This window comes from Perognathus longimembris, chromosome 12 (genome assembly GCF_023159225.1).
Source record: "Perognathus longimembris pacificus isolate PPM17 chromosome 12, ASM2315922v1, whole genome shotgun sequence".
NCBI classification, from domain to species: Eukaryota; Metazoa; Chordata; class Mammalia; order Rodentia; family Heteromyidae; genus Perognathus; species Perognathus longimembris.
In genome coordinates, this window is record NC_063172.1 from 58665955 (window position 1) to 58682335 (window position 16381).

The following is a 16381-nucleotide window of genomic DNA, read 5'->3' on the forward strand; positions in this document are numbered from 1 at the left end:
CTGCAAGTCAAATGATTAACTTTCTTCTCAGGCGTCAATCTGGATGTGAGGTGTGGCAGGTTTTTAATCCTATGTTTGCTGTCCTAGCTTCACTGTGTTCAGAAAACTTTGGCAGTCTATAATGCCCAGTGTGACAATCAACCAGATGGTCTCTCATGTTCAATAATGTGACCTAGAAAGTGTTTAATTAGTGTTTTTCATGCTGTCACCATCCTGTCACATACATGCACTCATTAGAGAGCCTGAACAAAAGCAGGTCATAAAGGCTCATTGAAATATGTTGTTAACATTGTTTATGAGGGTGTTCTTTAACAATCTCAGGTGTGATTTCTTTGCCAACTGACTTGGCGCATGATAGGATGATATAAAATGACATCTTGAAATGTGTATGTGTTTAAGGGCAGAATTCCAGGTATATTCTCCATCATTAACTTTTTCCTCTGTGCTTAGTAATCTTCTGACTACTATTGGTCCATTCCTGGTTTTGCCATGATAAAAAAAAAATGTTTCCAGACTAGTGTCTTGCCTCCCAAGGAGCCTGGTATATGGGAAGGCTGGTGGTGTCCTTAGCAACAGGCCTGTAGAAATGTGTTGTGTTATCCTATGGGGCTAGGACATTTTTTTTTTTTTTTTGCCAGCCCTGGGCCTTGAACTCAGGGCCTGAGCACTGTCCCTGGCTTCTTTTTGCTCAAGGCTAGCACTCTACCACTTGAGCCACAGCGCCACTTCTGGCTGTTTTCTATATATGGGGCACTGGGGAATTGAACCCAGGGCTTCATGTATATGAGGCAAGCACTCTTGCCACTAGGTCACATTCCCAGGCCCGGGGGCTAGGACCTTATAACAGACAAGTGCTGCATTAAAACAGAGGAGCACAAATGGCTTAGCTTATAGTCAAGAAGCAGCATGACCACAGCTCAAGCCAGAACCCATGCAGCAACTAGTGAACACAAAGTTAGGAAAACCAAGTTTATGCCCAGTTAATATATCATTGAATAATTCACTATCATGAATCACAAAGTCAGAGAAATAGAAGAGATCTTTAGAAATTAGATAGATCTTAAAACCACCTTGGTTTAGAGCCATACACAAAATGTTAAGATTACAGGGGGAAAGAAAGATGACTATCTCTCATAAATGGAAAATAAATACTTCCCTAATTATTGTTGGCCTCTTAAATGTTTCTTTCTGTTCCAATTTATGAACAGATTGAATATTATTCCTATTCAAATGAAGAACTAATTTAAACATTGTTCCTATTATTTTTACATAGAAAAATATTTTCTTTTGTGTTCTATTTAATTTCATGTATTTATAAGCTTTTAAACTGTGCTTTTGGAAAACTTTTCCTGATTTCAGAATTATGTTAAGGGAAAAACTAATTTATTTCTTATTTGTTAAGTATATTTAACTAGATTTACAAGGCTTCTGTTGCTTCAACTGAGAGCTATAGGAGCAAATAGTTTAAGGAATTAAACTTCCATGAGTTCTATTTTCCTTAGCAGGTTACTTGATTTATCAACAAAAACACACAAATAAAGCCAGATTTCTCTTCCTAGAAATCTAAGGCTGAATTCACTCATGTCTGCTATCCTTGCCTATACACTATTCAATTTGGAAGAGTAGATTTTCTGAAAGAAATGAGTCACTGAATGTTCACCACTTTTTGGGTTTATTGTCTCCCAATTTACACATTGAACTAGAACTTCTTTCTTTACACTAGCTTAGTGTTTTAGAATTGATGGTGATGGGTGAATGATAAAGAGAAAACTGAGTTAGCAAAGTGCATCAAAAATTCGTATGTGGCCTAGGGCTGGGAGATTTGGGGGGTGGTGATGATTGGTATTTCTGTAGCACCGTCTGAAAGCTGTCCAGATTAAATAAAGGCTTGATAAAAACCACCCTGTGGTGGAGCTCTTCTCAAATTCTTACACCTGTAGTCAGTCTTTTGTTCCTTTCTCCTTCTCCTAACTTTAAATGAAAGAGGGGAACATTCGGGAAAACAGAAGATGACTGCAGCATCCCAACTTCCTAATGTAAGTTCTCTGAGAGCGTTGTACCATAAATCAGATACAAATCCAGTCATAAGAAAACAGAGCAGCTACATTTTTGAGAGGTCGAGGTTTGGAGTCTTTATTGGAGTGTACAGGCAGCCAATTGTCACAAAGGCCTGCAGCCAGCAAATACACTTAACACTGCTAGGAAACTGAGCCATGAAGGCTGGAGAGGAAAGAAAGAACAAAAACAATACCAACAAACCAATTCAGCTCCAATAGAGCACTAAAATGCGATGCCATGTGGACTGGAGAACCAGGAGATAGGACATGAGCAGCCAGGAGACATGTGGCATGGAGTAATCCTGTCTGAGCTTGTCTTGGCCTAAGTAATGTAAGGGTCAGAGGGTGAGGGTCACAGGCACTGAACTGACAGGTTTAGTAACCTATCATGGAAGTCTCCGCCCCTGCCTCCAGAGATTCAGGCATACCCAGCACCTAGGAGGCGGGGCTTCAACTTTCCCCACCAGGAAGACAAGATACCAGACCTCACCATTCACCATGTAGCCAAGATGGGCTTGGCCAGACTCACTCTCCCCAATTCAATAGGAAATTGAAAAAGGACAGGTTTTTTGTTTGTTTGTTTTGTTTCCCCTTTTGTTGCTATTTTTGATTTCTGTGCCTTTTGTATGTATAAGCATGTTTAAGTCCTGTATGTATAAGTTTATCTGTTTTGGAGGAAGGTAAGGAGAGCACAGAAATGGTGGGAGAAATGATGAACAAATATGCCAGTGACATTCACTAGACACAATGTTGAAAATGAACCATATAACTTGTGGGACAGCGGGGCTTGGGAGAGGAAAAACTGGGAGAAAATGAAAGAAGCTATAACACTGTTCAAAAAGAAATGTACTCATTACCCGACTTAGATAAATGTAAACCCTTTAGTACATCACCTTTACCGTATAAATAAGTAAATAACCAATTAAATTAGATGATTACCACTAAAAGTCAGCAGCTTAATCACATCTTAGAATGAGAAATATTCTATATAGAACATGAAAGTATATTTCTTATTGAGACAAAATGAACACATGTCTTGGAAGATAACACAGTGTATACAGTTCAGTGAGGAGTAGAGAATGTGTGACTGAAAACTTTCATGGGAAAGTCTACTTTTCTTTTTACCTGAATAGAAATGTAGAGGAAGGTAGTTCCTGTCTCCAGTTTAACTGAAGAACATTTGCACTAAGGATACAACCTCAGCTGACAGTTCTACCATAGGGTTTTTCTCTAGTTTGTAGTTTCATGGCTACAAAGGCAGGGTCTTATTGCCTAGACTATAAAGACTATGTGCTGTGTCATTTGATAATATTCACTTGTGCTTTGGAGGACAAGAAATGCAAATGGGTTGACCTGAAGAGCCAGACTTTGAAGTCAGGCCCCATTTTACCATGTGAACCCCATTTTACCACGTGAACCTGAGATAAGCAGGCCCTGTGAGCAGACCCAGGACAAGCCCATTAGGGCCCAGTCGGTCTAGAACTTTAACCACTGGGAATGCTTAACTCTGACCACCCCTAGATCGAACCCTGAGCCAATCAGATTTGTACCTGTATCCTAATCTTGCTTGCTTAAACACCTGATTGTTGTAACTTTGTTCTTTGCCTTTATAAGCCCTGTGTAATCACAGCTCAGGGCTCCCTCCTAACCTCCGCTGTGTCGGTGGGTAGGACGAGGCCCGAGTTGCAGCTCGCTTAAATAAAGCCTTGCCTCGCTTTTGCATTTCGGAATGTCTGAGTCTTGGTGGTCTTCTTGGTGGTGGTCTCACGACTTGGCACAACAGACCTAGCTAGCTCATAAAATGTAATAAATATAGATTTTAAAGTTAGCCTGTGAGTCACAGGCAGAGATCATAAGAACTACAGATTATAAATCAGTAACCTGTAGGACATAAGTAGATTTAGAAATACTGACATATTTATGGTTTGTGACAGAATAAAAAAGTGTATATTGATAGAGAGGAAAAGCACAAACTTTAATAAACATAAGGTGTAGATGATGTCACCTCTGGCTTGAGAGCTGTTTTGCTCTAAGTCAGCCCTCTATGACAGTCATTCTGACTCTCCAGTCCTCTGTCTAAGGCATGCCCAGAGGAGTTACAACTGCTCTTCCAGTTATGGGTGAGTAGTGCTGCTGTCTGGTTGACCCTGAATCACTGTATTAGGGTGGCAGATGTTGTTGCTGGCTTCAGGCACCTCTTTCTGCAGATAGCCCTTGCTTATCCTCGGCTCTGATGTTTAGCACATCAGTAAAGCATGAAAGCAACTGTGGCAGAGTAGGATCTAGGTGAGTGAACGTCATGACACAAGATTCCAAAAGTCTTTTTCTTATCCTTCTCTCCCCTTGGCTTCCACTATAGGTTTTAATTTGATGTAGGTTTTTGTGGTTGATGTAGGTTTTAATTTAATCTGTAAGTCACATTTCTGTGTGACCAAGTTATTTTCCTAGGAATGCGTTTCCACTTGGTGGCACCTCTTCCTCGTTGTGGTTGATGACAGAGGGCAAGGCAGTACTGGGGGCACTAGGCTTTGTTGATATTTTAACAAGCAACCCTGAACTGTTCTTGGACTTTCTTAACAGATGAGCTCTGACTAGAACTGTGTCATGTGGACACTAGATCCCTGAAAGTAAAGCCAGGAAAGAAAGCTTTTAGTTTCCCAAGTCCCGATCACGAAGGTAAACAGGAGAAAAGGTTAACATATAAATATGGGAACTAGTGATTAATGGAGTCTGCCACAGGTATGGTATTGGCTGAGGCTAAGATTTTAGATCAATCACATATGTCACTGCCTTTGGATTTTGTGACATAAAATAATTGTTTACTGTAAAATAACTTCATGTCTCACCCACTGAAGATGCCAAGATGAGATTAATTTTATTTACTCCATACTATCCTATTTTATTTTGTCTTTGGGGCAGAAAAAATAATTAAATACTCTCAGTTTGAACCAAGTTCAAACTCCTCAGAGTGACAGTGATGACCTTCTGTAATCTACTTTTTCTCTCACATGCTTATTTTCCTTGGACTCAGAGGGCCAAACCTGCCAACGTGTGGCGGGAGCAGCCTTCTGCCTTCTATGGGCTCCACTGGTTCCTAGCATGCTCTTCTGTTACCTTACTGTCCCCATGTATGCCAGCTGAGGGATAGACCCTTCTTAATAAGTCCATAGCTTCCTTCTCATCACAGTAACTTCCTGTGTCATAGCGTTGCTTCCTATTAAAATTATTTTTTCTGGCTGGGTGCTGGTGGCTCATGCCTGTAACTTCAGTACACCAGATGAAACATGGGAGAAAGGCCCATAGGATTCATATCCCTGATTGTCCAGTAAAAGGCCAGAAGTGAATATATGGACTAAGTAGACACCAATCTTGAATGAAAAGCAAAAGGAGAATGTCTAGGCTCTGAATTCTGAATTCAGGCAGTAGTACCATCTCTCTCTCTCTCTCTCTCTCTCTCTCTCTCTCTCTCTCTCTCTCTTTCTTCTCTGTCTCTCTCTTTCTCTTTCTCTCTCTTACACACACACAAATTACTTGTGTGTATTCTTTGGAAATTTAATTTTTAAATAAAATTATATGCATAGTGCATAATGTTGCTTTAAAGTATGTTTACATTGTGAAATGATAAATCAAACTATTATAACTCTCATACATATATTTCCTTTTTTAAAACACTGTGTTTTCTTAAAACTGGGTGAGCAGGTACTCACCCAATGTTATTCCTGAGTTTAAGTTCAAACCTTGGTACTAGCACACATCTAACTAGCCCTACAACTTCCAAATGCCATCACCCAAACTCCTATCAGAGAGCAGGGTAGGGAGGACCTTAGGACCCTATTCATCTGGACGACTGCGGACTGGAAAGGGGCTTCAACAGTGCTCTTCAACAACATGTGTGCCATGTAAGCATGCTGAAGCTGTTATTCAGAAATCATTCTGAATAGACAGCCAGGTAATAAAAACTATTTTCTCTAAATGGCTCCTTAGACATTAATACATAGAACTTTGATCTAAATGCCTTCTTGACCACTTCGTTCATTCCTTCTTTGGTGTGACACTTCAATTAATTCCCGCAGGAAATGGAGATAGCATCAGAGATGCCAGTTGTTGGAACAAATTCAGCGAAAACTCACTTATGCAGCTTTTAGCCTTAACACAGGCTGATAGCTGTGAAAGTTACAATGAACCTGTATTTAGAAATAAAGTCTGCCAAGTCAGTACTTAATGGGAAAATTAATGTGCACTGCATCTATGATTAAATTTAAAAGCACTGTTTTCTTGATCCACTAGTAGATTTGTTTTAAGATTAAATCCTTCATTAGCTATTCTATAAATTGAAAGCTGAAACATAAGTAATGTGCAACTATATACTCAGGACTATGCTTTAGAATTCAAACATTAATCATGAGTCACCATTTTTTATTTTGAAAGAGATATTTCATCATCTTTGAATTCTCTTTCAAACAATGATATTCTATCCACAATGATATTCTTTCTCTCTACAACGATATTCTGTTCATCAAGAGATCCATTCCTTGAAAAAAAAGTCTTAGAATTTTTTAGTAGCAAAACCTATGTAATTTGGTAAGAAATGTCTTCAAGTGGCAAATCCTTAGGATTTAATTGAAAGGGTTGAGAAGCATGTCCTCTATTTCATTTCTATTTGGGAAGAAGCTGTAGCATAAAATAAATACTAAAATAATTAAAATACATCAGTTTTCCAAAAGAAATCTACCCTGAACTTATTAGGGATTTTCTTTGATAAAAAGATATCAAAGGTAATTTTCTTCAACATAGTAGCTCATGACAGGGCATTTCTAAACTTATAAGTAGTTAGACTGATTGGCAATGGATATTCATCGTCTCTCTCTCTCTGTGTTTCACAGATCTTGGGAAAACTGTAAGAGTTTAATATGGATAAGGTCTTGATATTTCCATTTGATCTCATGATAAAATATGTTTTTAAATAATTTTACAAGTCCATTACAAGAACATTAGAGTCCATAGAATGACAGAAGACAAGAACCAGAAATAAAATATTTCTTATTTGAATTTATGCAGAATTAATCTCAAGCATATACTTTCAAATATTGGCAAACAGATTTCAGAATTGATCATTCTTAATTTATATATTTTTGTAGAGATACAATTTGACTAATTGTATGGAAATAATTTGTAAGTGGCATGAAAATACTGGCCTTTGAGCAAGATTGTAAGTAATAGAACAAATGAACCACTTGTTAATAGAACAATCTATAAACAATTAGATGAACAGGGGAAATGATCGCAGGATTCCTGGAATTCATGTCCCTGTGGTCCCAAAGGGCAGAGATTCAGTTTAGTTTCACTGTGGGAAAGGGGTTTTTGTTTTTAAAAGGGAACATTTCTACCACTCACTGCAATTTATAATCATCAGGGAAAAATAGAATAGAGAGGAAGAAGAGGGAGGAAGAGAGTGAAAAATGAATAAAAGACCAAGATTTTATTTCTTCCAAAAGATGAAGTTTTGAAAGGAAAAGGAAACTTTTCTCCTCACAATGTCATTATGTGCCAATTGAAGATATTGTTTTAGATCATCTGTGAGAATTAGCTGAAATTGTGTACCATCTGATTATAGATTTGGATGCAGAATATGTGTTCTGATCACAGTATGTGGTTAATAAGGTAGGACTAAAGTTTTAAAAAAAAGTCATTTTCTCAAAACAGTGTGCCCTTTTTATCACCCCTTTCCCCCCTCTGTTTTTTCCCTGCTTCTTTCTCATTTTTCCTTTTAGTTCTAGGGAAGGCCATTGCAATGACACAGAAAAGTCAAATATTTGAACAGCTTTGACAAAATAAAGTATGCTGGTGACATCAACGATATGAAAATATCCAGAAAAGAAAATAGGCTTGCTTAAAAAGAAAATAGGCTTGCTTATAAACTCCTCTATCACCCTACACACTAAGAGAGTCTAATCTCTGAGTTCTTAAAACAAATTGCTCAGTTTTACTTCTCAAAACCATCCCACACTAGGAGGTAATGAAAAAAAAAATACCATTCCAGATTGTTTTGTACATATCTCAGTTAAAGAAATAATCATTCCAGTAGACAAATACCTTACCTAACTAAAGGTATTAATCCAACTGAGAATACATTTTTGGTCTGGAAATTCCCAAAGCAAAGGGAGGCTGTAGGAACAACTGCCATCGGAGTAATTCTGAGCTGAGGTTGACAGCCTGGTCACCTTCACACAGAATTTAAAGCGACCTCATTTGGAAACATAGAGACTCTTTTATCTATGCTTCTGACTCTGTGACTCATGCTTCTATTCAAGAGATGATTTATAATCTGCAGAAGGTGTCTATGCGAACCCTTAGGGTTTTATATGTACATTTCCACTGTCTTTGAAACAGCTTCCTTGATTCCAGTCCTGACTAGAGACACTTCTGACTGCTAACCATGGGAGAAAACTCTAGAATCACAGAGAAAGCCACCCTGCTACTCCAGGTACAGCAAGTGGTTAGTGTTAGGTTTTTAAAGTAGGTAGCTGGTAAAAGAGAACACCACGCGGTATTCAGGCAGGAAAGAAAGTTTATTACCGAACTGCTGGCCTGTGGCCAAGATGATCCATGGCCTGAGAGAGGGGAGAGAGAGAGAGAGCCCCACCCAGCCCTGCTTTATTTAGTTCAGGGGCAAGGGGTATGGCCAGGTGGATTAGGAGGTGACCTCAGGGAAAGGGGAGGTAACTGCCTCCAGGTCTGCAGGTTACCCAGGTAACTGGGTGGAGACTTAATGAAGTGGGGGCATCTGCATGTAGCCCTCAGGGAGAGGACCTAACATTCCAGCCTTTTAATAGTAATGAAAAAGGACGAAGACTCTCTCTGGCTGCTTCCTGCTGACAAGGGGCGTTGGCATTAGGGGTAAAAGGCAGAAATGTGGCCTCTCCAGGAGAAGGCGAGCAGCAGGGTCCCTTGGTGGTAGATGCCTGTCCTTGAATGAAGCCTGGAAGAAGTCGCATGAGGCAGGGGCTGGGCAAAAAAAATATTAAGGCAAAAGGAAGAGTTTAGGGCACAAAATTAAAAACCGGATGACTTGGACAGTTCTTATACTCGGGCATGGACATTAGATGGACAAGCTACTATCTCTTGATCCCCTGGCTCTGATTAATTTTGAAAGGGTGAGACAAAGTGACTCCATTTAGGATCTGACATAATTCTCCTCTTACTCCTCTCCATGATCCTTGTTCCCTGAACTGGCTAAGTCCCAGGGATCTAGGTGCTTGTTGCTGGGATGGTTTGTCCCTGATGGCATTCACAGGATTTGAACTCAGGGCCTGGGCACTGTCCCTGAGCACTTCTGCTCGAGGCTACTACTATACCACTTGAGCTCCACTTCCAGCATTTGGCTGGTAAGAGATAAGTCTCTTCAGCCATGCTTCCAGCCTGGCTCTTCGCTGCTTAATTGGGAGATGGAGTTTGAGAGAGATTTTCAGCCCTGGTTGGCTTCGAACTGCAATCCAAGGAGTCTTTGCCACAAAAGCCCTTTTTGATTTCCAATTAAAACAACAAGGAGACCAAGGGGACTAGAGCTTACCTGTACCTTGTCAAGAACTGACCAAATACTTGCCAGAATTCTGCAATGACAAAACTCAGTAGATGTGATGAGTTTTAGCACAGATATATAGCTAGATGGACATACTAACAAATGACATTTACACAGACATACACACTGTGCACATAGGTTTTACAGCATGCAAAAATGAATTTTAGCAGTAGACTCTTTTGGAATTCCAATAGTAAATGACAGTTGTTTTTTTTTTGCCCAATATTTTAAAACCACGTGGTCGGTTAGAAAAACAATTTTGCTAGCAAACAACAATTTTCAGATTATCAAATGAAGAAACCATATTTTGATAAACTCCAGTGGGATGCCATGTTGAGGGGGGTGGCAGGACACAAACACTCTAATAGAGAGTACGTGGCATGGCATAATGGCGCCTGAGCTGATGCCTGTTAAACCCAACATCCACCACGTGGTCAATGCTAGAGAAAAGAACTTTTAGATATCTTTGCTGACAAAGCACATTGCTGGTCAAGCCTCAGTTTCAGAGGTCTGTGAAAAGAGGCAGCTTTGTGAGCAAGGCACACAACGATGGTACGACTTGGGAATTTTATAAAGTAAGCAAGTAAGCAGGAAGATGAGAGAGAGAGGGAGAAAAAGGAAGAGAAAGAGAGGAAAAGAGAAAGAGAGAGAGAGCCTGAATATAAGTGACTTCTAACCATTTACCATTGCAGTGGCAAAAACTGTATGTGAGCGAGTATTTCGAGCAGGCCTCATTGTCAAGAGGCGTGCTAGCAGTGTCCCGGCTCGGGTGTGACTGTGATGCAAAACCCAAAAACCACGGGAGGGAGGCGCCTGGTGAGTGGATGAGCTTACCGGGCAGAAGCGGCAGGCAGAAGCTGCGGACGGAGCGGCAGAGAACCCGAGCAGCAGCAGTTTCACTCACCAGGGTAGACAAGTGGTGTGGAGGTGGAGGTGGATGTGGAGGCCAGCAATGATATTAGTGAAAAGCGCCGCGTGGCTACTCGCAGCAGTTCGGTTCGCAGAAAAAGGGCCGTCAGGACTGGGATACTCCCAGAAAAAGGAGAAAAACAGATGGGAATTCCACCTGTCCTGACTCTTAAGCCCTTCCCAAGTCACGGCACCATATATGTTAGGTTTTTAAAGTAGGTAGCCGGTAAAGGAGAACACCACGCGGTATTCAGGCAGGAGAGAAAAGTTTATTACCGAACTGCTGTCCTGTGGCCAAGATGATCCACGGCCGGAGAGAAGGGAGAGAGAGAGAGAGAGAGCCCCACCCAGCCCTGCTTTATTTAGGGCAGGGGCAAGGGGTATGGCCAGGTGGATTAGGAGGTGACCTCAGGGAAAGGGGAGGTAACTGCCTCCAGGTCTGCAGGTTACCCAGGTAACTGGGTGGAGACTTAATGAAGTGGGGGCATCTGCATGTAGCCCTCAGGGAGAGGACCTAAGAGTTAGGTACCAAGAGAGGTCAGAATGGTGGCACTCCCTCCTCACTCAGAGGCTTAGTACTGTTATGTTTCCATTTTGCCTTGTTCATCCTCCATCACCGGGTCTTGGGGCTGGTGAACACCTGGGTGTTTGCCACTCTTCCTGCTCCCTCTGGCCATGTCTCTGGACTGAGTGATTCTCCAGAGTGTTGGGGATTCAGCTTGGCCTTGAGGGGGGAAGGGCAAGGAGAGTTCTCCTGAGACGCCACCCTTCCCCCAGCCCTGGGGCAGTGTGGAAGTGAGCCACACCTATCTCCTTCTGGGTCCAGAACCAGAAGAGGTGGCTTTGAGACCATCCCCCACCTTGCGCCAGTGAGCACGTGTGCTCCCCTTTCGTGGGCTTTGCCCAGAGGGCGGTACTATGGGAAGTGACGTTAGCCCATGAGGGAGGTCCTTGGGAGCTGCTCTTGGATGGACAAGCTCGCCAGCCTATCACCAGCTCCTGCTCAATCCTCGTCATCATCGTTATATTACTGTGAGCCTCTCCCGAATAAACCAGATTGCTCTCCGAAGCATCTCCGAGATCTGTCTGTGCCTGGCTTCCTTGGTGGGTAAGGAGGGAGGAAAAGGGGATCTCATTCAGCCGCGTGCACTTTAGGCTTGCCCGTGTCCCTTTGCTCCACCTTGGTCAGGTGCCCAGGGGAGAGGGTGGAAAGGGGAGCACTGATAAGGGAGTAAGCTTAGCATCCCCACACCAGGGGAGGTGAATCTAGCCTGGCACCAGAGCTTGTTAGAAACACTGTGTGGGCATGGGTTGGGGTAGGGTTGTTCTTCTCAGAGCAGCATCCTGGACTTGGAGACAGAACAATGCTCATCAAGTTACAGTGGTCCTGGAAGATGAGGTCCTGACTACTTTAGGAGTTCCCAAAAATTTTGGTAATTAAACAGGCCTTCCTGAAAGATGTACTTCCTGAGAGAGCACCTTGAAAACTACTAGCAATTATAAAGGCCCAAAGACTTTTGGTCCTGGGCCTGTTTCTAGATCATAAAAGAGAATGATGGACATCAGGTAGAAAATTTCCAAGACATTAGACACAGACCAGATGTGCTGAAGAAATTGCTCAAAGATGGCTGCAACCTGCACCCAAGGTCATTTACTGGCAGCTCTCTCTGACTTAAACGGTGGGGAAATTTGACAGCAAGACTAAATTCACTCTATTCAATTCATTTCTTGTTCTCCAAACCATGTATTTCAGTTGAAGGAAACATTAAACATGATTCATCATCTTACTTATTTTTTTCTGAAGACTAGTCACAAAATCAGTATGTTTTAAAGATTAAGGTCTTGTGGTATATCCCTGCCAAAGAATTACAAAGGACAAGGGGATAGTGAATGAAAGTGTACAAGTGTGCCATTTTGTTAATGAGCCTCCTTGTTGGCTGCTGTCTGCACGTCCATGAACTTGGCAAGAATACTTGACTTCTTAGACAGGATAGGCTTATCCAAGAGATGTTAGGATCATAATAGGTGCTGATCCATAAACCCAATGTAAATTCTGCACTTGAGAGGTCCCAGAAGAAGGTGTCCAGTCGTAGACATGGCAGTGCATTGAGATTGAGGTTCAGGGTAACCAGGAAAAGGTCTGACTCAAGACACCATTGACAGCAACTCCTAAACCCAGTACAGGCTGAGCCAGGGGGTACCCAGAAGACTCTGGATCAGTGCAAGTGACTAGGGTGGAGACATCAGCCATTACTAGGGAAATGCAACTCAATGATATGTTTTTTATCTCCACAAATGTGTAATATTTTGTGAATCACTGAAACAAATTAGCTAGTCAACTGCAGACAATTTGTCATGTCACTGTTTAAGAACCTTGGTGTTTTTATTTTGGAGCTATTTTGCTACATTTTGCAATTATGAATGAGAAGCTTTGAGATCACATAGGATAATTTTCCTCTTTATTCTATAGTTTGATAGTCTATGTTCCAGACCAAGTGATGTCAAAGCAGATAGTTTTTCAGAGGGTTTGGTAGTTCTCATTAAAAAAAAAATCTGTTGGCACCTAAAAAGAAAAATTAACAAAAGAGAGGAAGGAAAATAAAAAGCAGTCATGAGCCTTTTGTTTTATGTAGTTTGTATATCTGGAATGATTTCTTTTGGAGTATCATGGTGTGAATTACGGAAAACAGGCCAGGTAGTTGATACAATTTATGACTTGACTTAAACTTCAAAGTTAATAACAATGGTAATCCCTATCATCAAAGTCTTCCAAGAAAACATTCTTTCATCTTGGAACAAGAGTAAAAAGATATTAAGATATTAATTATATCACCCAAAACCCTAATAAATAACAGAAAAAAGGAAGAGATATTTTAGGACTGTCATTCAATGAACATTTAATAATTATGTAAGTAACATATTGTAATAAGTTAAACATACAAAAATATTTAGAAAGCAGTACAAAAGCCATACCTGGGAACAAGAAAGAATTAGAACAGACACAAATATGTCTGCCCATGTAAAGGAAATGAGATTGAGATGATAGGAATTCATGTCCCATGGCTTCAAGATTATCTTTGAGGTGACAGCTAGGTCATCTTCTGAAAGGAATGAGGCAGTGGACATCGTTGTGGATGTGAAGGTTGAGGTCAATGACTTGTGGGGACCAAAGAAGTCCCTGCAGAGAATGTAGAACTCAGCCTAGAGCCTAGCAGAGCCTGACATATTCTTTTGTCAGAGTTTGAAAGTTTGAACAAAAAAACAACTGACTAGCTAGGTTTGAGGTTTGAGGAGATCATGGAAGTTCTGAGAGTTCAGAAAAGATGTAATGGAAAGACAAGGAGTGAGGACCTTTGAGAGTGTAAGCAACATGGTATGGGGAATGGAGGATGATAAAAGATGCAAGACGTTTAAATGTGGTCAGGAAGTAAGGGAAATGAAAAACTAGTAAAATGAGGCGTCGGTGGAAGGACAGTCACACACAATAATAAGAAATCACAAGCTGGTTGCTTGTGGTTCACATGTATAATCTTAGCTACTCAGGGGGCTGAGACCTGAGGATTATAGTTTAAAGCTTGAAGTAGAGCTGTGATTCAAGTGGTACGGCACTAGTTTTGAGCACAAAAGCTCAGGGACAGCACCCAGGCCCGGAGTTGGAGCCCTAGGACTGGCAAAAAGGAAGGAAAAAAGAAAGAAAAGAAAGCAAGCCACAAACCCTGGCCCAGCTTGGCCATCAGGTGGCGCCATTGACCCGATGTGGCCGTCCAGCTCCTTGGCTGGTAGGCGCAGTGAGGGCAGGGACCTGCCGCTCTGTCCAGAAGTCTAGCCTAGAATCTACTACTGTGGACAAAGAAAGCAAGGGATAGAAGAGTAGAGATTATTGTGTTTAAGGTGAAATACCAAAGATAGAACAATCTGGGAACATAAGATGCAGACTGTGACCATAACAAAAGAGGAAGGAGTGTAGTGTGGCAAAGCAACACCCCTGCGGTAGTACAGGTAGAGTGACTCACATGTGTTCTTGGGCATTGAAATGTTTATTTAAAAAATGCTCAAACATCCTGCAAACATATACACACTACACATGTGTGAAGCTTCCAGATTGCCCCGATGTAGTGCTCTTGCTAAACAGAAATAGTTGCTTGAGGTTTTTATGTGAACACTGTATTTATAAAGTCCATTTCCCAGCACATTTGTAATGCTGACAGTCATAAGTTGAGTTTTTCCGTGATGATGTTCCAGTCAGTGTTGATGCAGAGTCGACTTGTTGGTGCCCCTGAAACATACACAATTCCAGACTGCTCTTGTAAAATACACCATGAATCAGTAGATGTAGTCTCATAATGGGCAAAAAATAAGCTTGAGCAGTTAATGGGCCATTTCACTCAAGAGAAATCAAAACCATGGACAATATAATTTATTAAATATACTCTATGAGGTTCTTAATCTTGCTCCATTTCTCCTAATCATCTTGAAAGTAGATGGTATGTTTTCTAATTTGCTTATGTATCAAAAGTGATATATACAGGTTATTATTTTTCTGCCAAACATTAAGTGCCTTCAGTGTAAAAGGCAGTGTCTGAGAGGATTAGGAAAAAATGAATATGAACTAATTTGCTCCTGCTTTGAGTAGCCTAGGGTCAAAGAAAAAAAAAAGTACATGCACAAATAGTTACATAAGCCATAGGGTAATAAAGAATTTATGAGTGTCATCAACCTAACTTTTCCTTCCAAACTTGAAAGATGATCCTCAGTGAAATTAATGTAGCTCTCCCATATTATTGAAAACATTGTGAATGATGTGTGCTTTTGGGAAGGCTTCATTTAGAATGCTGTACCAAAGGTAGTAGAAGTGCTTTACCACCCAGAACTGTTCTGTGGTCCAGTGAGAGGAGACAGGTGAGACAGGTTGTGTGGAAATGGGTCCTTCGAGAAACCAAGTGGAAAAGAGACTCAGAGGCACTTCAGAATCACCTTCGGGGGAAACATCATCAGCTTTTCAAACTTTGGTGGAGATGTGGCCCTCCTGGAGAAGGCAACCAGAAGCCGTCCCTTGATGGTAGAGGCCAGTTCTTAAATGAAGTCTGGAAGAAGTCTCATGAGGCAGGGGCTGGACAATAAAAAATTAAGACAGCATACAGAAGGCAAAAGGAAAGGTTTAGTTCAGAAAACTAAAAATTATATGATTTGGCTAGTTCTGCTAGTTCTTATACTTATCCCCTGCATTCTGGGCTGTCCTGGTGTTGGTGGAAAATGTCCCTGGATACTTCTGACATCTGGCCACCAGGTAGGGGAGAATATGCTAGACTAGGGCTAGACTAGAGTAATTAAGGGGCCTGAAGCTGCCAAGGTAACAGCTCTGAGTCTAAGATTCACTAAATACAAAGGCAGGTAATAAAGATAAGAATGAAATTCCTGTCCAGTTTGAAGTTAGACAAGTATAGATATTTGATGGACAAGCTACTATTTCCTGATCCTCCAGCTCTGATTAATTTTGAAAGGGCTAGTGTAAAGTGATGCCATTAAGAATGTGACATCATTCTCCTCTTCTCCCCATGATCCCTGTTCCCTGGACTGGCTGAGTACAAGGGACCTAGGTACTCATTGCTAGGATGGGGACTTGAACTCAAGGCTTGGGGACTGTCCTGAGCACTTCTGCTCAAGGCTAGAACTCTACCATTCTGAATCACAGTGCCACTTCCAGCATTTGGCTGGTTAATTAGAAATAAGAGTCTCTTGAGCCATGCTTCCAGCCTGGATCTTTGCTGGTTAGTTGGGAGATGGAGTTTCAGAAGGATTGGTCTGCCAAGGTTGGCTTTGAACTGCAATCAAAAGT